The following is a 27,850-nucleotide window of genomic DNA, read 5'->3' as shown; positions in this document are numbered from 1 at the left end:
TTGAGAAAATTTTGAAAAAATAGCATTTTTCTGAATTTAAATTGTAAAACAGATGGGTATACCCCCCAAAATAGTTACTAGTTCACATTTCCATATGTCTACTTTAGATTGGCATTGTTTTTTGAACATTCTTTTATTTTTCTTGGACTTTACAAGGCTTAGAACATAAACAGCAATTTCTCATATTTTTAAGAAAATTTCAAAAGCCTTATTTTTAAGGTACCTGTTCAGATCTAAAGTGGCTTTGAGGGGCTTATGTATTAGAAACCCCCATAAAACACCCCATTTTAAAAACTAGACCCCTCAAAGTATTCAAAACAGCATTTAGAAAGTTTTTTTTAACCCTTTAGGCATTTCACTGGAATTAAAGCAAAGTGGAGGTGAAATTTGCAAATTTCCTTTTTCTTGCTGAATTTCAATTTTATTCAATTTTTTTCTGTAACACAGAAGGTTTTACCAGAGAAACACTATTAAATATGTGTTGTCCAGATTCTGCAGTTTTTAGAAATGTCCCACATGTGGCTCTAGTGTGCTCGTCGACTTAAACACAAGCCCCAGAAGCAAATAAGCACCTAGTGCATTTTGGGGCCTCTTTTTTTTTTTTTATTAGAATATATTTTAGGCAGCATGCCAGATTTGAAGAGGTGTTGAGGTGTCAAAAAAGTAGGAATCCCCCAAAAGTTTTGGAAACTGCACCCCTCAAGTAATTCATTTATGGTTGTTGTTACCATTTTGACCCCACAGTTTTTTCACAGCGCGTATTTAAATTGGGCTGTGAAATAAAGAAAAAATTAACTTTTTTCCAATAAGATGTCATTTTTTATCAAAATTTCTTATTTTCACAGGGAACAAAATTACCTATTTTGTTGCTCAATTTGTCATGAGTGCGGCAATACCCCATTTGTGGTGATAAACTGCCGTTTGGGCCCATGGGAGGGCTCAGAAGGAAAGGAGCGCTATGTGTTCTTTGGAGTCCAGATTTTGCTGGATTGGTTTTCGGGTGCCATGTCGCATTTGCAGAGCGCCAGAGGTATCAAAGCAATGGAAACCCACCAGAAATGACCCCATTTTGGAAATTACACCCCTCAAGGAATTCATTTATGGGTGTTGTGTCCATTTAGATCCAACACTTTTTTCACAGAATGTATTTGAAATGGGCTGTGAATTTTAAAAAAAAATAAACATTTTTTCCAATAAGATGTAGTTTTGGCTCAAAATTTCATATTTTCACAAGCAATAAAATACCCCATTTTGTTGCCCAATTTGTCCTGAGTGCGGCAATTCTCCATTTGTGGTGATAAACTGCCGTTTGGGCCCATGGGAGGTCTCAGAAGGAAAGGACCACCATTTGGCCTACTGGGGATTTTCTGGTGCGAAGTCATGTATGCAGAAGCCCCTGATTTACCAGTACAGTTGAAACCCCCGAGAAGTGACCCCGTTTTAAAAACTACACCCCTTAAGTCATTCATCTAGAGGTGTAGTGAGCATTTTGACCCCACATGTATTGTGTAAAAGATAATGCGCAGCAGATGGTGCAGAGTGAGATTTGCAATATTCTATACATATTATGCCATTTCAGTGTCCGATATATTGTGCTCGGCATGCGCCACCGGAGACATACACCACATAAACTGTAATGTTGGTTCACCTGGGTACAGCAATACCGTCAATGTGGCTGTTATCAGCTGCCTGGGCACACTGCAGGGCTCAGAGGGGAAAGATGAGGGGGATAAGCTGTGTGGAGTGCATCAGGGTAAGTAAAACGGGGGTAGATTGAAAATCAAGGGATATATGATAAATTTTAAAACACTTTCATACAGAGCACTGGTTTTTCGGGACACGTGTCACATTGATATATTGTGTCCTCCCTTATCTCCCTCTTATAGCAGACTTTGCACCTCTTTTGACTTTTTCCCTTCTTGCCAGTTTGGGGAACTTCTCCTGGAAAGTGTTGCCCTGGTACGATGCGTGTGGCTTCGCTTCCAGAAGTACTGGGTGCCCCCTTCTTGGTCCCTAAAGATTAGGTTCTTGATAACCACCTCTTGAAATTCCAGGAAAGTTCCCCTCTTGCCTGCACATCGACGTAGCACGTACGCATTGTACAATACCATCTGTATGATGTGCACGGCCAGCTTCTTATACCACACCACATGGCGCTGTAGGGCTTCAGGAATTGATCTGACAAGTCCACCCCACCCATGTACCTATTGTAGTCCAGGATGCAGTCTGCTTTGGGGGTCTCTGTACCATACCTCCCAACCATCCCAGATCCAGCGGGACAGTCCCAGTTTCTCACTGCTGTCCCGCCGTCCCGGGCGATCTGCAGAATGTCCCGCTGGGCGCCTCATCAAAACAGCTGATCGCTGCTGACAGGCGCCCTGCATGCCAGACGTCTGCAGCAGCGATCAAAAGAAGGCAAGAGTCTTGCGGCGGTGTTCTCACTGGGATCGATGCCGGCACGGGAATGGACCAGTTGAGTCACCTGACCTGTCATCTGACCTCACTGGTCAGGTGACAGGTCAGGTGACTGGACTGGTCCACTCCTGGGCCGGCATCGACACCAGTGAAAACGCCGCCGCAAGACTCCAGCCTTCTTCTGACGGTAAGTGAAAGCAGAGCGGAGAGTGACAGCAGTAGGACGGGCTACCTATTATAAGGGGGTTGTGTTGAGCTACCTACAGGGAGCTATATACAGGGGGGCTGTGTGGAGCAATCTACCGGGGGGCTGTATCTGGAGCTATATACAGGGGGGCAATGTGTGGAGCTATCTACAGGGGGGCTGTATCTGGAGCAATCTACAGGGGGCTGTGTCTGGCACTATACAGGGGGGCTCTATCTGGCGCCATGTACATGGGGGCTGTGTGTGGCGCTATCTACAGGGGGGTTGTGTGTGGAGCTATCTACAGGGGGGGCTGTGTGTGCAGCTATCTTCAGGGGGGCTGAGTGTGGCGCTATCTACAGGGGGGGCTGTGTGTGTAGCTATCTACAGGGGGGCTGTGTGTGGCGCTATCTACAGGGGGGCTGTGTGTGGAGCTATCTACAGGGGGGCTGTGTGTAGAGCTATCTACAGGGGGGCTGTGTCTGGTGCTATTTACAGGAGGGCTGTGTGTGGCGCTATCTACAGGGGGGCTGTGTGTGGCGCTATCTACAGGGGGGCTGTATCTGGAGCTATCTACAGGGGGCTGTGTGGTGCAATCTACAGGGGGCTGTATCTGGAGCTATCTACAGGAGGGCTGTGTCTGGCGCTATGTACAGGGGGCTGGGTGGAGCAATCTACAGGGGGCTGTATCTGGAGCTATCTACAGGGGGCTGTGTGGAGCAATCTACAGGAGGCTGTATATGGAGCTATCTACAGGGGGCTGTGTCTGGCGCTATGTACATTGGGGCTGTGTGTGGCGCTATCTACAGGGGGGGCTATGTATGGAGCTATCTACAGGGGGGCTGTATCTGGAGCTATCTACAGGGAGCTGTGTGGAGCAATCTACAGGGGGCTGTATCTGGAGCTATCTAAAGGAGGGCTGTGTCTGGCGCTATGTACAGGGGGCTGGGTGGAGCAATCTACAGGGGGCTGTATCTGGAGCTATCTACAGGGGGCTGTGTGGAGCAATCTACAGGGGGCTGTATATGGAGCTATCTACAGGGGGCTGTGTCTGGCGCTATGTACATTGGGGCTGTGTGTGGCGCTATCTACAGGAGGGGCTATGTATGGAGCTATTTACAGGGGGGCTGTATCTGGAGCTATCTACAGGGGGGCTTTGTCTGGCGCTATGTAAAGTGGGGCTGTGTGGAGCAATCTACAGGTGGGCTGTGTTTGGCGCTATGTACATGGGGGCTGTGTGTGGCGATATCTACAGCAGGGGGCTGTGTGTGGAGCTATCTACAGGGGGGCTGTGTGTGGAGCTATCTACAGGGGGGCTGTATCTGGAGCTATCTACAGGGGGCTGTGTGGAGCAATCTACAGGGGGCTGTATCTGGAGCTATCTACAGGGGGCTGTGTGGAGCAATATACAGGAGGCTGTATATGGAGCTATCTACAGGGGGCTGTGTCTGGCGCTATGTACATTGGGGCTGTGTGTGGCGCTATCTACAGGGGGCTGTGTCTGGCGCTATGTACATTGGGGCTGTGTGTGGCGCTATCTACAGGGGGGGCTATGTATGGAGCTATCTACAGGGGGCTGTATCTGGAGCTATCTACAGGGGGCTGTGTGGAGCAATCTACAGGGGGCTGTATCTGGAGCTATCTAAAGGAGGGCTGTGTCTGGCGCTATGTACAGGGGGCTGGGTGGAGCAATCTACAGGGGGCTGTATCTGGAGCTATCTACAGGGGGCTGTGTGGAGCAATCTACAGGGGGCTGTATATGGAGCTATCTACAGGGGGCTGTGTCTGGCGCTATGTACATTGGGGCTGTGTGTGGCGCTATCTACAGGGGGGGCTATGTATGTTGCTATTTACAGGGGGGCTGTAACTGGAGCTATCTACAGGGGGGCTTTGTCTGGCGCTATGTAAAGTGAGGCTGTGTGGAGCAATCTACAGGTGGGCTGTGTCTGGCGCTATGTACATGGGGGCTGTGTGTGGCGATATCTACAGCAGGGGGCTGTGTGTGGAGCTATCTACAGGGGGCTGTGTGTGGAGCTATCTACAGGGGGGCTGTATCTGGAGCTATCTACAGGGGGCTGTGTGTGGCGCTATCTACATGGGGGCTGTGTGAGTAGCTATGTACAGTGGGGCTATGTGTGGCACTATCTACAGGGGGCTGTATCTGGAGCTATCTACAGGGGGCTGTATCTAGAGCTATCTACAGGGGGGTTGTGTGCAGCAATCTACAGGGAGCTGTATCTGGAGCTATCTACAGGGGGGCTGTGTGTGGAGCTATCTACAGGGGGCTGTATCTGGAGCTATCTACAGGGGGGCTGTGTGTGGCGCTATCTACAGGGGGGCTGTGTGAGTAGCTATGTACAGGGGGCTATGTGTGGCGCTATCTACAGGGGGGCTGTATCTGGAGCTATCTACAGGGGGGGCTGTGTGTGGCGCTATCTACAGAAGGGTTGTGTGGAGCAATCTACAGGGGGCTGTATCTGGAGCTATCTACAGGGGGGCTGTGTGTGGAGCTATCTACAGGGGGGCTGTATCTGGAGCTATCTACAGGGGGGCTGTATCTGGAGCTATCTACAGGGGGGTTGTGTGGAGCAATCTACAGGGGCTCTATCTGGAGCTATCTACAGGGGGGCTGTGTCTGGCGCTATGTACAGGGGGCTGGGTGGAGCAATCTACAGGGGGGCTGTGTCTGGCGCTATGTACATGGGGGCTGTGTGTGGCGCTATCTGCAGGGGGGGTTGTGTGTGGAGCTATCTACAGGGGGCTATGTGTGGAGCTATCTACGGGGGAGCTGTATCTGGAGCCATCTACAGGGGGGCTGTGTCTGGCGCTATTTAAAGGGGGCCTGTGTGGAGCAATCTACAGGGGGGGGCTGTGTCTGGCGCTATGTACATGGGGGCTGTGTGTGGCGTTATCTACATGGGGGGGGGGGCTGTGTGTGGAACTATCTACAAGGGGCTGTGTGTGGAGCTATGTACAGGGAGGCTGTATCTGGAGCTATCTACAGGGGTTCTGTGTCTGGTGCTATGTACAGGGGGGGGGGCTGTGTGTGGAGCTATCTACAGGGGGGCTGTGTCTGTCGCTATGTACAGGGGGGCTGTGTGTGGAGAAATCTACAGGGGGGCTGTGTCTGGCGCTATGTACAGGGGGGCTGTGTCTTGCGCTATGTACAGGGGGCCTGTGTGTAGAGCTATCTACAGGGGGGCTGTGTCTGGAGTTATCTACAGGGGGGCTGTGTGTGGAGCTATTTACAGGGGGGCTGTGTCTGTCTCTATGTACAGGGGGGCTGTGTCTGGCGCTATGTACAGGGGGGCTGTGTGTGGAGCTATCTACAGGGGGGCTCTGGTGGATGATTTTTCCATTGACCGGTAGCAGAGTTACACAACTGGAAAAAAAAAATCCCCATCATGTAACTATGACTACCTGTCAATTGAAAAGTAATCCACCACAGGGTCTCCCTCTTGACTTTCCTTGTTCTCAGCCTGTTGGTTTGTCCTGCAGCTGCTGCCGTGATGAGCAAATGTTATACCCAAGATAGGAAAAGTAACACAAAGACGACATAACCTGAAATATAATATCTGTGATATCCAGACAGTCCAGAGATCCGCAGTGAGAATGCGTGCGCATTATTTGCGGAAGGATCTGGCCGTGATTTGATGTGTTTATGCGGGATATTGGGCGTGGTTAGGGGCGTGGCTTAAAATGTCCCTCTTTTCCGAATTCAAAAGTTGGGAGGCATGCTGGTGTCTGTGTCCGCCCCTGAGAATTACTAATAAAAATCACATTTTATTTCACATCTTATTAGTGACAATGTTGAGGTCATTGTGATACGGAGTGAAACTTCTGGGTTTCTTTGGTCATCTTTCCTTTGTCGCCCAGTTCATGGAGATTAAACAATGATTAACACCTCTTGAATATATTGGTCATAAATTTCAGAACAAGTCCATTTGTGATCCCTGAAGCTTTCTATACATGATCTTCTCTGTATTTTATTCTTTGTTCTAGTTCCAATACAGAAGTATTATGGCTGGATTTAAAATGCCCTGTCCACCAGTTATGATTTATTTTGTTCATACTGTAGTCCCATATTTCTAAATTAGATTCTAGATTTCTCTAAAGTACATTATCAGTGTGCTTAATAATTAAATCGTGAACCTGGGCTAAAAAACACCCAATGTCAGATTTGAAGTTTGCCTCTAGGTGGCGATATTGAGCTGAATTTTAGACCTGGACTTTTCTTTTTTTTTACATGAATTAAATTTGTTTATAGATATCTTCCAGGCACAAATTTGTGATTGGAGAATGATGTAAATATTAGATCTTATTGTAGTTATACTAGTCATACTTTTTATGTCTGTGCAGGTGACTGTACGGCCACTTGCTCCAAGATGCAGTGAAAAAACGTAACTGGATGTAGTTCTACCACTATGGTTTTGGGACAGGTTTTGACTGCGTTTTTTTTTTTTTTTTTTACAGATTAAGGGTATGTGCACACACACTATTTACGTCCGTAATTGACGGACGTATTTCGGCCGGAAGTCCCGGACCGAACACACTGCAGGGAGCCGGGCTCCTAGCATCATACTTATGTACGATGCTAGGAGTCCCTGCCTCGCTGCAGGACAACTCTCCCGTACTGTAATCATGTTTTCAGTACGGGAGAGTTGTCCTGCAGCGAGGCAGGGACTCCTAGCATCGTACATAAGTATGATGCTAGGAGCCCGGCTCCCTGCAGTGTGTTCGGTCCGGGACTTGCGGCCGAAATACGTCCGTCAATTACGGACATAATTAGTGTGTGTGCACATACCCTAACATGTCTCAACTGTAAAAGTCATGCAGCCAAAAAACACAGTGCAACAATTTCCATTCATGGAGATGTTAAAGGCAAATAATGTATAAAGAAACAACTTTTGCTTCCCTTTTATGTATAGAATCCCAGTACTTACTGAAAAAACGACTTCACTACTACACTGTGTGAACTAGACCTAAGGGTCCTGAAATCAAATCCGACCTTGGCCACATCTGCATGTAGTTTGCAGGTTCTCACCAGGTTCATGATAAGCCAAGTGGTAGTAAGTAATAGTATTGTGACTGAGATTGTGTAAATAGATTATGAGACAGGTGTATCTGTACAGGGGGGCTGTGTCTGGCACTATGTACAGAGGGGCTGTGTGTGGCGCTATCTACAGGGGGGCACTGCAGAATATGTTGGTGCTTTATAAATATAAGGTAATAATAAGGCTTCATTCACATTTGCGTTGGGGCCCCGTTCTGATGCTCCGTCGGAGCTTTCCGTCAGAACGGGACCCTGAGCAGACACAAACTGACACAAACGGAAACCAGAGGTTTCCGTTTCCATCACCATTGATTTCAATGGTGACGGATCCGGTGCCCATGTTTTCCGTTTGTCTCTGTTGTGCACCGGATCCGTCGTTTTGCTGAAAGCAATAGCGTAGTCGACTATGCTATTGCTTCCAGACATTGTCCTTGTCAGTGGTGTACATCGAAATTAAGGGGCCCCATAGCAAAGACAAAAATAGTCCCCTATTTACCACCCAGGACAGAAGGGGCTTGTATTTGCTTGCTCTTCCACGCCCTTTCGATGACCCTTGCACCCATTCAGCACAAGTTTTCGTCATTTAGTAGCAAATGGGATTGAAGTGGACCAACCATGGCTGGCCCCCCTCTCTCCAGGAGCCCCAGAGCAGCTACATGGTCCGTCTCTATGGCATACCTCCCAACTTTCAAGTATCACAAAGAGGGACAATTATTTATTTCTAATCCCACCCAATTCCCACCCATGCACACCCGATTCAGCTCACGCAGTATCATGCTCCCATAGTGCCTCCCACACAGTATCATGCTCCCATAGTGCCTCCCACACCGTATCATGCTCCCATAGTGCCTCCCACAGTGTAATACTAAATAGCTGCCCCTACACAGTATAATGCCTACTAGGTGCCACCATAAAGTATAATGCCCCATAGATGCACCCATACAGTTTAAAGGCAACACAGATACCCCCATACAGTATAAAGCCAACATAGATGGCCCCATACAGTATAAATCAAACACAAATGCACCCATACAGTATAAAGCCCACACACATTCTCCCATGCAGTATAATGCCCATATAGATGCCCCCATGCAGTATAATGCTCAAACAAATTTCCCCATACAGCATAACGCCCCCATAGCTTCACCCATACAGCATAATGCCCCCATAGCTTCCCCCATACAGTATAATGCCTCCATAGCTGCCCCATACAGTATAATGCCCCCTTAGCTGCCCCTAGTTCCAATGCCCTTGTAGATAGTGACACAGTGCCCATGTAGGTAGTGCCACAGTATATTGCCCTCTTGCTGCCACCATACAGTATAATGCCCCATACAGTATAATGCCTACATAGATTCTCCCATGCTGTATAAAGCCCACACACATTCTCCCATGCAGTATAATGCCCATATAGATGCCCCCATGCAGTATAATGCTCAAACAAATTTCCCCATACAGAATAACGCCCCCATAGCTTCCCCCATACAGCATAATGCCCCCATAGCTTCCTCCATACAGCATAATGCCCCCATAGCTGCCCCATACAGTATAATGTCCCCTTAGCTGCCCCTAGTTCCAATGCCCTTGTAGATAGTGACACAGTGCCCATGTAGGTAGTGCCACAGTATATTGCCCTCTTGCTGCCACCATACAGTATAATGCCCCATACAGTATAATGCCCACATAGATTCTCCCATGCTGTATAATGCCCACACAGATGCTCCCATGCAGTATAATGCCCAAACAAATTCCCCCATACAACATAATGCCCCATAGCTGCCCATGCAGCATAATGCTCCCATAGCTGCCCCATACAGTAAAATGCCCATACAGATGCCCCCATACAGTATAATGCCCCCATAGCTGCCCCATACAGTATAATGCCCCCATAGCTGTCCCATACAGTATAATGCCCCATAACTGCCCCATACAGTATAAAGCCCCATAGCTGCCCCCATACAGCTTAAAGCCCCCCTACAGCATAATGCCTCAATAGCCTCCCCATACAGTATAATGACCCCATAGCTGCTCCATACATTATAATACCCTCTAGCTGCCCTTATACAGTATAATACCCCCAAAGCTGCCCCTAGTGCCAGTGCCCATATATAAAGTGCCAGTGCCCTCTCAATAGTGCCACAGTGCCCATGTAGATAGTGCCCTTATATAGTGCCACAGTTCCCATGTTGATAGTGCCACCCCCTGTAGATAGTGCTACCCTCACCCTGTAGAGAGCGCCATTGAGATACCCCCATACAGTATAAAGCCAACACAGATTGCCCCATACCGTATAAAGCAAACACAGATGCACCCATACAGTATAAAGCCCACACACATTCTCCCATGCAGTATAATGCCCATACAGATGCCCCCATGCAGTATAATGCTCAAACAAATTTCCCAATACAGCATAACACCCCCGTAGCTTCCCCCATACAGCATAACGCCCCCATAGCTTCCCCCATACAGCATAATGCCCCCATAGCTGCCCCATACAGTATAATGCCCCCTTAGCTGCCCCTAGTTCCAATGACCTTGTAGATAGTGACACAGTGCCCATGTAGGTAGTGCCACAGTATATTGCCCTCTTGCTGCCACCATACAGTATAATGCCCCCATACAGTATAATGCCCACATAGATTCTCCCATGCTGTATAATGCCCACACAGATGCTCCCATGCAGTATAATGCCCAAACAAATTCCCCCATACAAAATAATGTCCCATAGCTGCCCATGCAGCATAATGCTCCCCTAGCTGCCACATACAGTAAAATCCCCATACAGATGACCCCATACAGTATAATGCCCCCATAGCTGCCCCATACAGTATAATGCCCCATAACTGCCCCATACAGTATAAAGCCCCATAGCTGCCCCCATACAGCTTAAAGCCCCCCTACAGCATAATGCCTCAATAGCCTCCCCATACAGTATAATGACCCCATAGCTGCTCCATACAGTATAATACCCCCTAGCTGCCCTTATACAGTATAATACCGCCAAAGCTGCCCCTAGTGCCAGTGCCCATATATAAAGTGCCAGTGCCCTCTCAATAGTGCCACAGTGCCCATGTAGATAGTGCCCCTATATAGTGCCACAATTCCCATGTTGATAGTGCCACCCCCCTGTAGATAGTGCTACCCTCACCCTGTAGACAGCGCCATTGAGACTCCCTCTAGAAGTGGAATCCCCAGCCAGAGCATAGGCCGGGGATTCCGCTCCTAGAGGAAGCTCCCTGCTTCAGAATTAGTTCAGAGCAGAGGGAGCTCCTCCGCTCGCCGAATACTCCCCGGCATCGTTGCCAACCTCCACTTCAGAAATTTCTGGACAACTGAGCTAAAAATCACAGACAGAACAAAAGTTTTACGGACACGTTACAAAATCAAGAGTAAGGCCCCATGCACACGACCATAGATTTTGTCCGTAATTACGGACCCATTCATTTCTATGGCCATAGAAACCTTCCGTAAAAAATATGTCCTATTTTTTTATTTTATGGGCCATGGTCCCATACTTTATAATGGGAGCACGGTCCGCAAATGCGGATGACTGTCCGCGGCCGGCTGTGCCCGTAATGACAGATTGTAATTACGGGCACAAAAGTGGTCTGCAGAACTTTTATTTCCGTTCAAAAGAACGGAAACCTAGCGAACGGAGACAAACGGTGAGCAACTGATACAAAAGAATCACCATTACATTCAATGGTAATTTTAATGAAACCGTTGCTTTCTGTGTAACGTATCGATCCTCTCTTCCTCTGACGGAATAGAGATAAACGTATATTAATGCTAGTGTGAATGTAGCCTAATACAACTAAGATATTAATAATATTTAATAAAATAAAAAATACCCTGCTGGGCTTTTAACCAGCGACCTTCCATGTATAAGGCAGAAAAGCTGACCACTACCACTATTCAATTCCTGCGAAACAGTAGTAGTTGAGGGTCTAGTCAGTAATGACAGGCACTATCTCAGTCTATCCTGCCGGCAACGTCTGTCTGTCTGCTGCGTGTGGGTGGTGACTGGTCAGAGACTCATAGTCAAACTGGCTGCCGCTGCTGCCGCATGCAGTGTGCACTGGGAGTGACTGTGAGACTTACCAGTCACAGCCCCTCTTGTAGCTTTCCCACGATAATTAAGCACAGGAAAGCAACAACCGCGGGCGGCTGTGACTAGTGAGTCGGACACTCAATCCACCCCCCCTGCCTGGTCTCTGGACATGAGGTCAGGACCAGGTGACTCACGTTACTGGTCCCAGCACCGACCGACCCAATGACGGTCTGTGTGTCTGTGACTGAGGTCACCCCAATCAGAGACAGTTGGCAACCCTGCTCCCCGGACACAACACTACTTTAAGCACTGTGCTCGGGGAAGCCATTGACAGCACTGTCCATATATGAGTGGAATCCCCGTTGCCAACTCTGGCCGGGGATTCCGCTCATAAATGGACAGTACTGTCAAGGGTTTCCCCGAGCACAGCGCTTAAAGTAGCACTGTGCCCGGGGAGCCCTCGGCGAGCGGAGGAGCTCCCTCTGCTCCTCCGCTATGAACTAATTCTGAAGCAGGTAGCTGATGGTTCCCTGCTTCAGAATTAGTTTGACAGCGGGACATACCCCCGGCCACCCGGGACAGCAGGAAACTGCCCGGAATCCGGGACTGTCCCGCTGAGTCCGGGACGGTTGGGAGGTATGTCTATGGTATGTATGAACGTCACACGGACTTATATTAGTATAATGGTGGTTTCTCTTGGCTCAAATACCCACAAAATCTCTCTCAGACCGGAGCAGGCAAAACTAAATTGGGTATGATCCAACAAATACCCTAAATAGCATATATAAAGTACAGTGAAGTTTACCGCTCAGACGGCACTGGTAACAGTCCAATATCATTCAGTATAGACACTCTCTCCCAGAAAAATGCAGTGGACAGTCCGCAATCCAATGAGGGTGTGGATGGTAATTCTTATCCTTGTAGTTCCACCAAGCTCCTTATCGTCTCCCTCCACATTCAAAGAACTCCTGGTAGGAAAAGGATCTTATGTCTCTAATAGATGGAAAAAGGAAGACACATAGTGCAACACCCTCTGAAAAAGATTGCTCCACGCCAAGTTTAATCCATACTCACAGAAGTAACAAGAAATAAAAGCATCAAGGTAAGTAAAAATCTTTAAAATTTCTAGGCGGCACGCCAAACACTCTCGCCCGACCCTGGGTTTCGCCCTTCCGGCTTCCTCTGGGGCATGTGCGGTTTTGTTCTTTCTTTTCAGATCATCACCCTTGCTTAGTGTGGATTTTAGGACATTCTGTTGTGCACTGGGGGGCATTGCGGGCGGGATTCTACCAGGAGTTCTTTGAATGTGGAGGGAGACGATAAGGAGCTTGGTGGAACTACAAGGATAAGAATTACCATCCACACCCTCATTGGATTGCGGACTGTCCACTGCATTTTTCTGGGAGAGAGTGTCTATACTGAATGATATTGGACTGTTACCAGTGCCGTCTGAGCGGTAAACTTCACTGGACTTATATTAGTCTATGGGGCCGTGGAGACTGTTCCGTGATTTTTACGCGGCGTGAGTCCACTGCGTAAAATTCACGACATGTCCGTTCTTTGTGCGTATTTTGCGCATCACGCACCCATGGAAGTCAATGGGTGCGTGAAAATCACGCGCACCACACGGAAGCATTTCCGTGGGACGCGCGTGATTCGCGCAACAGCAGTGAAAAGTATGAATGAAAACAGCAGTGAAAAGTATGAATGAAAACAGAAAAGCATCACGTGCTTTTCTGTTTACAAACATACAAACAGAGTGTCATAATGATGGCGGCTGCGCGAAAAGCACGCAGCCGCGCATCATATGGTGATGACACACGGAGCTGTCAAGTGCCTTTTGCACGCGCAAAACGCCACGTTTTTTTGCGCGCCCAAAACGCACACTTGTGTGAATCTGGCCTTACTGATTCAAATGGAGCTTTAATGCAATGCTGAAGACCTAGCCCAATGAGATAGGACGTAGCATCTTTTATTTACAGTCTGATCACTTTGATTGTATTGTTGGTGAATGAAGTCAATCTCACTGCAGATCTGGAGACTGGAAATAAAGGCCCTATTACACCAGCCGATAATCGGCCGATTCAGCGAGCGCCGATCAACGAGACATCGTTGATAGGCGCTCGTTTGCTCCTGTCACACGGAGCTATGGATGGGGACGAGCGGTCGTTACTCCGATCCCTCGTCCCCATACGTTATTATCATATCGGCACCGCGTCTCCCTGCTTACACAGGGAGCTGTCCTGGCGACAACAATATTATTTTACTTTTAAGTTTTTTTAAAACGATACGACCATCAGATCGAGCGTTTGCTCATTTATCTCCTGTTAATAACAGGGCAATTATCGTCAATGAGCGTTCTGCCTGATAATTGCCCAGTGTAAAACCCTCTTAAGTAAGAAGTATCTTGAGTAGCCTAAGTAAAGTCATGTGCTGATTAACCATTTTACCTTTTATTCCCCTTCTTTCGCCCCCTTCCCAATAAAGACACGTGACAACCGAGGTTGGATGTGAAATGGCCACAGCAGCCGTTTATTTATTTAACATTAATTAAATGCAATTTAATCCGAAACATTCGGATAACTCTTTTAGGAATTCGACCAGAGAATTCCTACTATAATTCACATGACCCAACATGGGTCAGTTAACACTAAACAGAACAGGGGAAGTCCTTGAAGCCATTTTTCCGATTTCCTTTAAATTAGCCATCTGCAAACCACCACCAACTATTTACCTCCAGCCGTAAACCAGCTCGGAGGCACCGCTCACCCCTGCAGATTGCTCCAACCACCAGAATACCACTTCAAAGGGATAACACCCTATGAAGTCTTCAAATGATCTACCATTTTTGGGGGACGCATACCCCCGATGCGACCCCCCCACCATTTTGCACTGACCAACCTCAAGGACTCCCCCCACCACAGCGAAACAGGCCTTGACCACCTTAAGCCTGTGAGTCCCTCCTAACCACCACCGCCCTCTCAATTCCTTCTGCTAAAGTCAGGCTCCACAGATCAATTCCAACCTCGGTCAAATGTACCCCATCACTCCTCCAATAATTACCGACTCCTGACTCCAAATCCCTGTGTCGAACACAAATGCCCCCGTTCCTAGCAAAAAAACGTGACACCGCCCGGTTTACCTTAATGCGGGCTTTGTTAACCCTCTAGACCGATCTCGCTAAACGCCAACACTTCCTCGGAACGATGTCCGACCAATCACCAGGTGAGGATAAGATGCCCATAAACACAATAGATCGTGTTTCATATCCCGCACTAACTCGCGAAACGGGCGCACCCCCAGATCATTCCCCCCCGCATGTAACACCAGAACCTCCGGAACCCTATCTAACCGAGAGTATGTCTGAAACTCAGCAAGTACCCGGCTCCACAACATACCTCGGAAGCCCAGCCAGTGTAAAACTGCATCGTGCCGCGGAATGCGAAGCTGGCGGCCATCTGGGCGAACGTCCGCCCGCAATGCCCCCCAGTGCACAACAGAATGTCCTAAAATCCACACTAAGCAAGGGTGATGATCTGAAAAGAAAGAACAAAACCGCACATGTCAAACAATCAAAGCTACCTTACCCACTCACAACAAATGAGGGCGCACATAAGTCCGAAACCTGTTGGACTCCCACCGGCCGATGCGACGCACACCCTCATCATCCAACCCCCAATGCCCAGCTTCAGTAGCAGCGCCGATCCTGAACGAGTGAGACGAGTAATACCCCTGCCCCATGCCAACCGCAGCCAAGCATTTTTTAAATACCGCACCAAATTGATACCTGGACAAAAACGAGCCATTCTCATGCCGGAGCAATGGCGCCTCAGGCACCCTAACCCGTGGCTTAAAAGCCAACATACAAGCAACCGGACACATCGCTGACCACGGGAGGGCAAACAACACTATCCGCTTGATCAGTCTTGTACCGCCGCAAAAACAACTTGAGTCTATCCTCATATAGACCCACATCCGCCTGCCGCAATCCCCCAGCCCTCGCCGCACTAGGAGAAACCAACTCCCCAATTCTGAGTGCTCCAAAAAACGTGAGGGAAAAGGCCAAACGAAACAACACTACCTCATAAGGCGAATTACAAACAGCCCCCAGCGATGCGCCCAACGACTCAAGGAGGGAAAATGAAATGGGTCGCCTCTGATCTGCTTCCGCCCTGCCGCGACGCAAACCTTTCAAAGCTTGCCTTACTAAAAAATGTTTGGACACATCCTGAAAACCCCGTAATTTAAATCCAAACGCCAAACCAGCAACAAAACGATTCACTTTTGCCAGGGAAAACCCCGCCTCCCAAGCATCCCCCAACCAGTACAACAATGCCACCAACCTGTCTTGCGCCGTGCTGACGTTACCCAACACTCTTACCCACTCCTCCCACTGCTGCCAACACGCCGAATAAGCACTCCAAGTCGCGCTAGCCAACGACCTTTTAATCAACCGTTCCACGGGACCGAAATCAGATCCCAGAGATGTTCCGGGCAAGCCAAACCGACCAGCTTCGCTCCCGGTGCCATTTGACGAAAATGATCCCACTGCGAGCGAGAAAGAGCATCAGCAATACAATTGGAAACCCCAGGTACATGCACCACAACCACCCACGTGTTTAAAGTCAAGCACACCAAAACTAAGTGACGCAACAACTGAACCACCGGTGGAGAAGATGCTGATAAGTTGTTAATTGCTAACACCACCCCCATGTTATCGCAGTGGACACAAACCTTTTTATCCCTGAGCCTGTCCCCCCAAATGGTCACCGCCACCACGATGAGGAACAGCTCGAGCAGGGCCAGATTCCGCGTAAGACCACTAGTCACCCAGCTGTCTGGCCAGTTCCCCGCATACCATTGACCTCCTGCATACGCGCCAAAACCACCAGACCCTGCCGCGTCAGTAAACAGCTCCAACTCGCCCATCTCCTGTACCTGTGACATCCACAACGATCTACCATTATACTGCCCGAGGAACGCGTCCCAGACCTGCAGATCCGCTCTGTGATCCCAACCAATCCTCACAAAATGATGGGGCGCCCGGATACCCGCCGTCGCTGACGCCAATCTGCTACTAAAAATTCTACCCATTGGCATAATTCTACAGGCAAAGTTCAACTTTCCCAGCAGCGACTGAAGATCACGCAAAGTTATCTTCTTCAATTGGCAAGCCCGCCTGACCTCTTGCCGTAATGGCAATAATTTATCCTCAGGAAGCCTGCACTCCATTGCAACCGAATCAATTTGGATCCCCAAAAAAAAGATGGTAGAGACGGGGCCCTCCGTTTTTCCAGGCGCCAGAGGGATTCCAAAATCCGTCGCAACCCTCTGCAAGGAATACAATAAATTACCGCAAACCGGGGAACCGCTAGGTCCGACGCACAAAAAATCATCAAGATAATGTATTAAGGAATCCACCCCTGCTACACCCTTCGTCACCCATTCCACGAAACTACTAAACGCCTCGAAGTATGCGCAAGAAAGGGAGCACCCCATTGGAAGACACCTATCGACATAAAACCCCCCGTTCCAGAAGCAACCCAACAGCCGTTGACTTTCTGGATGTACCGGCAGCAAGCGAAAAGCCGCCTCAATGTCAGTCTTTGCCAACAACGCACCGGGCCCAGCCTCCCGCACTAACGCCACCGCTTTGTCAAATGACGTGTAAACAACCGAGCATAAGTCGTGATCTATCCCATCATTCACCGAAGCACCCCTGGGAAACTACAAATGCTGGATCAAACGGAATTTATGAGGCTCCCGCTTTGGCACAACTCCCAAGGGGGATACCACTAGATTCTCCATCGGCGGCTCGGCAAAAGGCCCGGACATCCGACCCAAAGACACTTCTTTCAAAAGCTTTTCTGAAACGACCGCCGAGTGCAGATAAGCCGACTTAAGGTTGCGCCGTGTAACCGGAACCTCATATGGAGGGGGGATAACAAAACCAAACAAAAACCCCTCATAAATTAACTTGGCCGCAACTCTATCCGGATATTCACTTAGATACGGGGCCATCCTTTCCACCCTCACCGGCGACCGCCCCTTGACCAACTGAAGGGGACTGAGGGCCTGACCGCCTACCTTTCCGCATACATTTTGCGGCCCCGTGCGAGGAGCCATTGCACTCCGAACAGACATGTTTAAATTTACATGTGGTCCCGAACTTACACTGGCCATCATTGAATTGCCAGCAGGACCCAAGTTTTGACCCGGAACCCTGCCCGGACTGACTAGATTGGCCCCCTTGGCCAGCGCTCCCGGGAAAGGACTGCTTAACCGGCGCCGTAACCCATAACGAGAGCGCAATATCCTTTTGATCCCACCGGATCGCCGGCCGGACCGCCTTCCACTGGCGAAATTGCTCGTCGTACCGCAACCATGCCTGACCCCCGTACGCCCGATAGGCCTCCCTGATAGGCATCAAAATAACAAAACAACGCCGAGCAATTCTCCGGCGCCTTTTCCCCGATCACGCTTGCCAAAATAGCGAAAGCTTGCGACCAATTGACAAACGTCTGCGGGATAAGCCTATACCGCCGACGTTCTTCCTCCTCTTTCTTACTCTCATCCCGCTTACCCTTATCCAAATTGAATTTCGTAAGCGGCAGAAGAGAAAATATTTCCACGTACTTATCCTTCCAAATCTGTTCACGGACCTCTTGCTTAAGGTGAGCCCCTAAAGGGCTCTCAAAACAGACGTAAACCTCGCCCCGAGCACGATCATCAAGCCGAATCCTATCCCCATCCTTCTGCGCCTCGGTTTGGACAGACACTGCTACCGCTTCTTTTGCCACCCCCGGGACCTCCCCAACCATGGGACCGCGACTGTACATCACGAGGACCTTCCCAGACCACGACCGGAGACCCCGTCGGAACTACAGGCGCCGCTGCCCTATCTAAGCGCCCGACTAGCTCGCGCAAACAACCCACTAAATCTGCTAAGCCATCGCGCCCGGCAACGCCACTACCGACAGCCGCTACCTCCCTGCTCGCTGCCCCACCCCCAACACCCGACATGAAAATTGCTGGATACGGTAACGTAGGAGTTACACACTCATCAGGCTGCCCAGGCGCTGTATTCCCGCTAGCCGGAAAATCCTGACCGCGTTGCGACTCATCCAGCTCTCCATCTTCCAAGTTCTCTCTCGCCGCCGACTGGTACTCGCACCAACATCTTCGACACGGGGATCCCGGCACGCTGACAGATGGGCCGACAACCTGCCGCCCGACCGCAGGGACCCAGACCTCCGACCGGACCTGTTGCCTCGTCGTCGTCGCTGATCATGGCGTCCTCACCGATGCTCTCGAGGAAGCCTGCCCCCTAGCCGGAACATCACCAGGCGGCCGTATACTGCACTCCGAACACTGCGTCTGAAGGCGGGGGTGTGACAGGGCCTGGGAGGAGGCGCGCGTCCCAGCAGCCTGGCCTGCAGCATCCTTAGAAGGGCTCCCCTTGCGACGCCGGGCCCGCGGGGCCACATCTGGACTAAGACGCTCTGGTGGGCGGGAGCGGCGGGGTGACCTAGCCTGAGCAACCGCCGCTCCCGCCGAAGCCCTCTGCTTTATAATAGCAGGGGCAGGAATTAACAGCTCTCCCCCCACCGCCATATCCCCAGCGTCTGAGAGGGGGGCGGGGGAGGGGAGCGCATCAGCGCGGGCTGCCGACCCACAAGACGGGCCCGCCTGAGGGATCCGGGCCAGCGATGCAACAGTCTCCTCCAGCCAGCCCGGATCATGGTAAGCAGCTGCTGCCCGCAGCTGATCGAGCAGCAGGACCGGAGACGCCATTGCAGGTAAGCGGATCACTCTTTTAAGCTAAGCTAAAATTTTACTTGTTTCTCCTCCCACTGCTTCCGGCTCAATGCCGAAAACAGCGGGAGGAACAGATACCACACCCCGGCTCCTCCCATCTCTCCCTCTTCCCTCTCCCCGCCTCACCTAACCTTCCTCACTCCTATTGGCTGACGACCCTCCCTCCTACGGCAGTCATGGAGGCTTCCCGTTAAGGCCTCCGTGCTGCCGTCCAGCCTCTACTAGATAACCAGGATCACGATGCATAACCATTGGTGTCAGCAGAGATTGAACATTCAATTGTAGCAAACCCTCAGCTGTAAGAAGTGTGCTGGGTATAAGGTTTTCAGCTTCTGGATGTAAACAAAAATGTTTCTATTTATTGACAGTAAGCAGAAGTCTTAAAAATGGTCATGAATTTAAACGCAAAGTATATTGGAAAGTTGGGAAACTCTTTATTATACAATGAATAAGCTTTTCTGTATATATGGCTGAAGAGTTAAGGAGTATACTACTACTATGTAATATACGCTTGTCCCTGTAGTTAGCTGTTTGACAGTTTTCTGCTCTGAAAATGTATATATTATGTATAATACAGTAAAAGATCACCTATTTGAGAAGACCATCCTATTATCTAGACCAGATTTATTGTGACAAATTGAAGGCCAATTATATACTATGTATATCTCTCCCCTTTTCCCATTCCTTGGTTGAACTTGATGGACTTATGTATTTTATCGACCGTACTAACTATGTAACTATGGTAGTCTCAAAGAGTATATTCACTGTATATTACATTTTATAATACTGTATATTACATTTTATAACACTTTATCAGTGTCGGACTGGAGCACCTTGGGCCCACCCATTAGCTATATAGAAATAAGACCACTCTTAATTGCGCAGTAAAACAGCATAAAACCTTTTACCATTCACTGTGCTAGAATAAACCAGTAAATAAATAATCAAATGGCCAGCATGGGGACAGCTTGTTTTAGGGAAAACCATCACCGGGTTGCCAGGCAAGGCATTAGTTGAGGATATGTGGCGGAGACCATATGTTGTCCGTTTAATTTATTAATTTCGTGAACTCATGATAGGCTTGGACATAGCTCCCAACCGTCCCGGATCCTGCATGAGAGTCCCGGTTTATTTTTTTTCAAAACGTAGATCATCGAAGTAGTCCAACGAATCTACAGCGTAGTCCAAACGGTCCAGCGGAACCTGCAAAACAAAAAAAAACATAATGTTAGTAATATGAAGAATAAAAAACTTCTCCTCACCTCCAGTGACTTCTGTCTTCCCTGCGTTGCAATAGAAACTAGATGTCAATGAAAAATAATTCCCCTTATGTAACTCTGCTACCAGTCAGCTGAAAAGGCATCCACCACAGGGTCTCCCTCTTGACTTTCATTGTTCTCAGCCTTTTGGTTTGTCCTGCAGCTGCTGCTGCCGTGATGAGCAAATGTTATACCCAAGTTAGGAAAAGTAGCAGAAAGACGACATAACCTGAAATATAATATCTGTGATATCCATAGTTGTTCTTTGTAAGTCTAGAGATCCGCAGTGAGAATATGCGCTTGTTATTTGAAGAAGGATCTGGCCGTGATTTGATGTGTTTATGCAGGTTATTGGGCGTGGTTAGGGGGCGTGGCTTAAAAATGTCCCTCATTTCCGAATTCAAAAGTTGGGTGGTATATGGGCTTAGATCCAGGGCTCCAGCAGACAGTATCACACGTCATAGGCTTAGATACAGTGCCCCAGCAGTCAGTATCCATATACTTAACCTCCAAGCTCGTGGAGCCTCTCTCTTGACTCCTCTGCATCGCGTATACAACGTTCTGACGCTCAACGGCGTCAGAATCCAGCACTGCACACGGAGCATGGAGGGTTTGTGCATGGATGTAGAGGTGCAGGTAAGCGGCCCAGAGCATGGATCCCGCTTGCTCTGCCTAAAGGACGGCCCTGTGGAAGAGAGATGTGGGTGCACTACGCCAAAACAAGTTTTACTCACTTTTTTAACCCCTTCCCGACATTTGTCGTATGGATACATCATGCAAAGCTAGTGCTTCCCGCATTTTGCCGTATCCATATGACAAATGGATGGCACCGGCTCAGAAGCTCGAGTCGGTGCCATCATCGCCAGATGTCAGCGGTGTATTACAGCTGACATCCGGCTGTAATAGTGGGGACCGAAATTAGCTTCGATCCCCACCATTAACCCCTTAAATGCAGCAGTCAAAAGCGATCACTACATTTAAAGAGGCTCTGTCACCAGATTTTGCAACCCCTATCTGCTATTGCAGCAGATAGGCGCTGCAATGTAGATTCCAGTAAAGTTTTTATTTTTAAAAAACGAGCATTTTTAGCCAAGTTATGACCATTTTTGTATTTATGCAAATGAGGCTTGCAAAAGTCCAAGTGGGCGTGTTTAAAGTAAAAGTCCAAGTGGGCGTGTATTATGTGCGTACATCGTGGCGTTTTTACTACTTTTACTAGCTGGGCGTTCTGACGAGAAATATCATCCACTTCTCTTCAGAACGCCCAGCTTCTGGCAGTGCAGACACAGCCGTGTTCTCGAGAGATCACGCTGTGACGTCACTCACTTCCTGCCCCAGGTCCTGCATCGTGTCGGCCACATCGGCACCAGAGGCTACAGTTGATTCTGCAGCAGCATCAGCGTTTGCAGGTAAGTAGCTACATCGACTTACCTGCAAACGCCGATGCTGCTGCAGAATCAACTGTAGCCTCTGGTGCCGATGTGTCCTCGCTCGTCCGACACGATGCAGGACCTGTGAGTGACGACACAGCGTGATCTCTCGAGAACACGGCTGTGTCTGCACTGCCAGAAGCTGGGCGTTCTGAAGAGAAGTGGATGATACTTCTCGTCAGAACGCCCAGCTAGTAAAAGTAGTAAAAACGCCCCGATGTACGCACCTAATACACGCCCAGTTGGACTTTTACTTTAAACACGCCCACTTGGACTTTTGCAAGCCTCATTTGCATAAATACAAAAATGGTCATAACTTGGCCAAAAATGCTAGTTTTTTAAAAATAAAAACGTTACTGTAATATACATTGCAGCGCCGATCTGCTGCAATAGCAGATAGGGGTTGCAAAATCTGGTGACAGAGCCTCTTTAAGGAGTTTGCAGCTTATTGGCACCCCAGCAATGAAATTGCCGGGTTTCCGGTGGCTACAATGACAACCGGAGGCTTAGTACTGGCCTCCCGGCCTGCCTAGCAGACAAACAGTTGGACCTTCAAGTCTCTGGGTATTAAAGTGGGACTTAAAAAATTGTAAAAAAAAAGTATAAGAAAAGTTAAAAAAAGTTTTAAAACATATAATAAAAGTTTAAAGTAATAAAATAAAACACAATCACCCTTTTTCCCCTTATCAAGTCCTTCATTATTGAAAAAAATAAATCAACCATACATATTTGGTATCACCGCGACCATAACGGCCTGAACTATAAAAATATTATGTTATTTATTTCAGGGCGTACAAATATTGGAATAAAAAGTGATCAAAAAGTCGCATGTATCCAAAAAGGCTACCTTTAAAAACTATAGCTCATCTCGCAAAAAACAAGCCCTTATACATATCCGTCTACGAAAAAATTAAAACGTTATGGTTCTCATAACTTCTGGCGACAGAAAAAATACAATCATTTTTACAAAAGTAATTTTATTGTGCAAAAAGTTGTAAAACATAAAAAGTGCTATAAATTAGGTATCGCCGGAATCAGACTGTCCCGCAGAATAAAGTTAACATGTAGTTTATAACGCATGGTGAACGCTGTATAAAAAAACCCTAAAAAAACGATGCCAGATTTGCCGTTTTTTGGTAACCTTGCCTCCCAAAAAATAGGATAAAAAGTGATCAAAAAGTCGCATGTACCCCAAAATGGTACCAATAAAAACTACAGCTTGTCCTGCAAAAAAAATAGCCCTCATACCACTACACCTATCAAAAAATAAAATTAGTTAAGGCTCCCATAAGCCAGGAAAGAATAAATATGCAGTTGTGCAGGACCGAGGGGAACATTTCTTCAGTGTCAGGAGGCGAATTATCAAGGCCCTAAAATTAGGGAACCAGGAAGGGGAGAGCCCAAACATATCTGCTGGAAGCGAGTGTGCCCACATTATACCAGGACAACTCTTTTCCAGCAAAATTTCGTAAACTGCAAAGGTGCGGAGTGTGGACCAAAAGGGGGATAAGTAAGGACATTTATCAGAGCGACACTGGCCTGTGCATAAAGGATTCTTCACAGCGTAACACACATCTATGGATTATTTTTATTTTGGGTTTTTTACCCCATTATTATACCACCTGACTATGCCCCTGATGTACTCTGCCCGACTTACATATGCCCCCACATTATAAACTGAGATACCAGTAATACTCTTAACAGGACTACTACCAAGCAAAATCAACGCTCCAAAAGCCAAATAGCGATCCCTCTCCTCTGAACCCTACAGCGTGCCCAAACAGCAGTTTACTTCCACATATATGGCATCGCCATACCCGGCAGAACCCTTATAACAATTTTTGGGGTGTGTGTCTCCAGTGGCACAAGCTGGGCAGGACATATTTGCCACTGAAATGTCATATCTAGGGAAAAAAAAAAAATTTTTTTTTGCTCCATCCACAGCACAATCATTTATGGAAAAGACCTGTGGGATGAAAATGCTCACTACAACCCTTAATAAATGCCTTGAGGGGTGCATTTTACAAAATGGGGTCACTTCTCAGGGGTTTCTTTTATTATTTTACATCAGAGCCTCTGCAATTGTGAACCAATACATTCTAAGTCACCAAATTAGGCCTCAATTTTACTTGGTACTCTTTCACTCCTGAGCCCTGTCAAATGTCCATGCAAAAGATTAGTGCCCCATGTAGGGTTATTCTAAAACCTGGAAACACAGCATAATAATTAGAGAGCTGTCTTGTTATGGTTGCACAAGCTGGGCACCACATATTGGCATATCTATGGAAAAAAAAATCCCATTTTCACTCTGCAACATCGAGTGCACACTAATTTCTGCAAAACACCTGCAGGGTTAACATGCTCACTACAACCCTAGGTGAAAACCTTGAGGGGTGTAGTTTCCAAAATGGGGTCACTTCTCGGGGGTTTCCACTGTCTTGGTCCCACAGGAGCTTTGCAAATGCAACATAGTGCCCAGAAACCAATCCAGCAGCACCTGCACTCCAAAAGCCAAATGTCGCTCCTTCCCTTCTGAGCCCTACTGAGTGCACCAAAAAGCAGTTTATGACCACAAATGGGGTATTTCCATACTCGGGAGAAATGTTGGTTTTTTTTTTTTCCATTATTTTTTGAGAAAATGAAACATTTTCAGCTAAAGCTACATCTTATTGAAGAAAAAGGATTGTTTTTATTTTCACTGCCCAATTCTAATAAATTCTATGAAACATCTGTGGGGTCAAAATGCTCACTACACTCCTAGATGAATTCCTCAAGGGGTGTAGTTTCCTAAATGGAGTCACTTTTTGGGCGTTTTCACTGTTTTGGTCCCTCAGAGGCTTTGCAAATGTGACATGGCCTCCGCAAACCATTCTTGCTAAATTTGAGCTCCAAAAGCCAAATGGCGCTCTTTCCCTTCTAAGGCTTGCCGTGTGTCCAAACAGCCATTTATGACATCGTGTTATTTGGGAGAAATTGCTTTACAAATTTTGCGGTGCTTTTTCTCCTTTGGTACTTGTGGAAATGAGAAAAAATTAGCTAAACCTACATGTTCTTTGAAAAAATATAGATTTTCATTTTCACGACCTACTTCCAATAATTTCTGAAAAAAATCTGTGTGGTCAAAATGCTCAATATACATCTAGATAATTTACCCAATGCGTGCAGTATCGAAAATGTGGTCACTTGAGCGGGGTTTCCACTGATTTGTTCCCTCAGGAGCTTGCAAATGCGACATGGCCTCCGCAAACCATTCCTGCTAAATTTAAATACCAAAAGCCAAATGACGCTTTTTCCCTTCCAAGCCATGTCATGTGTCCAAACAGCAGTTTATGACCAAATATGGGGTATTGTTTTATTTGGGAGAAATTGCTTTACAAATGTTGTGTTGCTTTTTCCCCTTTAGGCCTTGTGGAAATGAGAAAAAATTAACTAAACCTACATTTTCTTTGAAAAAAATGTAGATTTTCTTTTTCACGGCCTAATTCCAATAATTTCTGCAAAAAACCTGTGGGGTCAAAATGCTCGCTATGCCACCAGATAATTTCCTTGTGGGGTGTAGTTACCCAAATGGGACACTTTTGGGGCATTTCCACTGTTTTTGCACCGCATGAGCCATTCAAACCTGACATGGTGCCTAAAATATTTTCTAAAAAAAAGGAGGCCCCAAAATCCTCTAGGTGCTCCTTTTGCTTCTGAGGCCGGTGCTTCAGTCCATTAGCACGCTAGGGCCACATGTGGGATATTTCCTAAAACTGCAGAACCTGGGCAATAAATATTGAGTTGCATTGATTAAAAATGAATTACTGCAACCAAAAAAATGAAATTTGTAAATTTCACCTCTATATTGCTTTAATTCCTGTGAAACATCTAAAGGGTTAAGGAACTTTCTAAATGCTGTTTTGAATACTTTGAGGGGTGAAATTTTGAAAATGGGGTGACTTATTGGGGGTTTCTAAAATATAAGGCCCTCAAATCCACTTCACAACTGAACTGTCTGTCAGGAAGGTCAAAAGAGGCCAAAGCGGGAAGAGGTTAAGGTTTTTTTCTCTGTACTGAAGTCTGCCCTGGCGCGATCTTCACCCTTCAGGCTCTGCTCACTAGCTATCCATTTGATGTGACCTGCTGTTCCAAGGGGCCAATTTAGGCATAAAATCTAAGGGTTGGATAAAACACAAACAATGGTACCACACACACTATCAGCTACATATGTAGGAAATGTAGAATGACATCAAACACCAGACCTCAAAATGAATTACAATCTGGTGGTGTCCCTTTCATTATACACAAGTAGAAAGGAGCAGCAGCACTCCAGTTTAAAATTAAGATATGAGAGTAAGTCTCATGGAGCCAAAATGAAGCATTACAGGATAATTAACCCCTTCCCTCTTCTTTTTGGATTTTTATTTTAGTTTTTTCCTTCCCACCTTCCAAAAGCCATAACTTTTTTATTTTTCTGTCAATACAGCCGTTTGAGGGCTTGTTTTTTGCGGGACGAGTTGTCGGTTTTTAAGGCACCATATTATTATTATTGTTCCATATAATGTACTGGGAAACTGGAAAAAAATTATTTGTGGGGTGGAATGGCAAAAAACAATAGCGATTCCTCCATTTTTGGGAGGTTTCGTTTTTACGACGTTCAACTTTACAACTTTATTCTACGGGTCAATACGATTACGGTGATACCAAATTTATATCGTTTTTTTATGTTTACTACTTTTACAAGGAAAAAAATAATTGTTAGGCTACATTTACATGACAGTGAAAAAAAATGGTCATTAAAGACGGATCAACTGTCATGGCATTTTGCATCAGTGTGTCTCCAAAATGTCATCCATTTCCAGTTCGTCTGTCCATTTTTAATGGCCGTTTGACATCTGTTAAAAAAACAGAAGAATTTTATTTGTCAGGCTTTTTTTGTCCCAACCCCCTGAAAACACCCAAAGGAAGGTCACATGTTCACTTAGACACTATTTACAGCCTTCCTGTAGATGCCACACAGCCTCCCTGAAGATGATGCCACGCAGCCCCTGTAGATAATGCCACACAGCCTCCCTGTAGATGATGCTACACAGTTCGCCGTAGATGATGTCACACAGCCCTACACACTCACCGCTGCATAAGCCGTCTTCTTCAGGTGTGGTCTCTAGTCTTCACGGGTTCTGCAAAGGTGATGCGCTGACACACTCACCGATGCAGCGCCGTATTTTTCAGGTGTGGTCTCTAGTCTTCACGGGTTCTGCGAATGTGTCGCAATGATATCATCGTGTCGCCTTCGCCGAACCCCTAAAGACTAGAGTCCAAACCTGAAGAAGAAGGCGCTGCATCGGTGAGTGTGTAGGGCATTCAGCGTCATCGCGCTGCCGATAGCCAGCAAGGGAACAAATAGTGCCCTTGCCTCTTGAATCCCCACGTCACTGATCAGTTTTTAACGGTTGATACATGTGTTGACAGCCATTAAAAACAGATCCATTGACTTCTATGGGGGCCCGTCTGGCCGTGAAAATGGACAAAAATAGGACATGTCATTAAAAAAACGGCCGTGTGAATACACCCATAGAACATCATTGTTCAAAAAATGGCCATGATGCATCCGTTTTTCGTGTGAATGTAGCCTTAGGCCCGCTGTACACATCTAAAGTG

This window comes from Rhinoderma darwinii, chromosome 3, assembly GCF_050947455.1.
Source record: "Rhinoderma darwinii isolate aRhiDar2 chromosome 3, aRhiDar2.hap1, whole genome shotgun sequence".
NCBI lineage: Eukaryota > Metazoa > Chordata > Amphibia > Anura > Rhinodermatidae > Rhinoderma > Rhinoderma darwinii.
The sequence above is the reverse complement of the archived record's forward strand: the minus strand, read 5'-3'. Positions refer to the sequence as shown.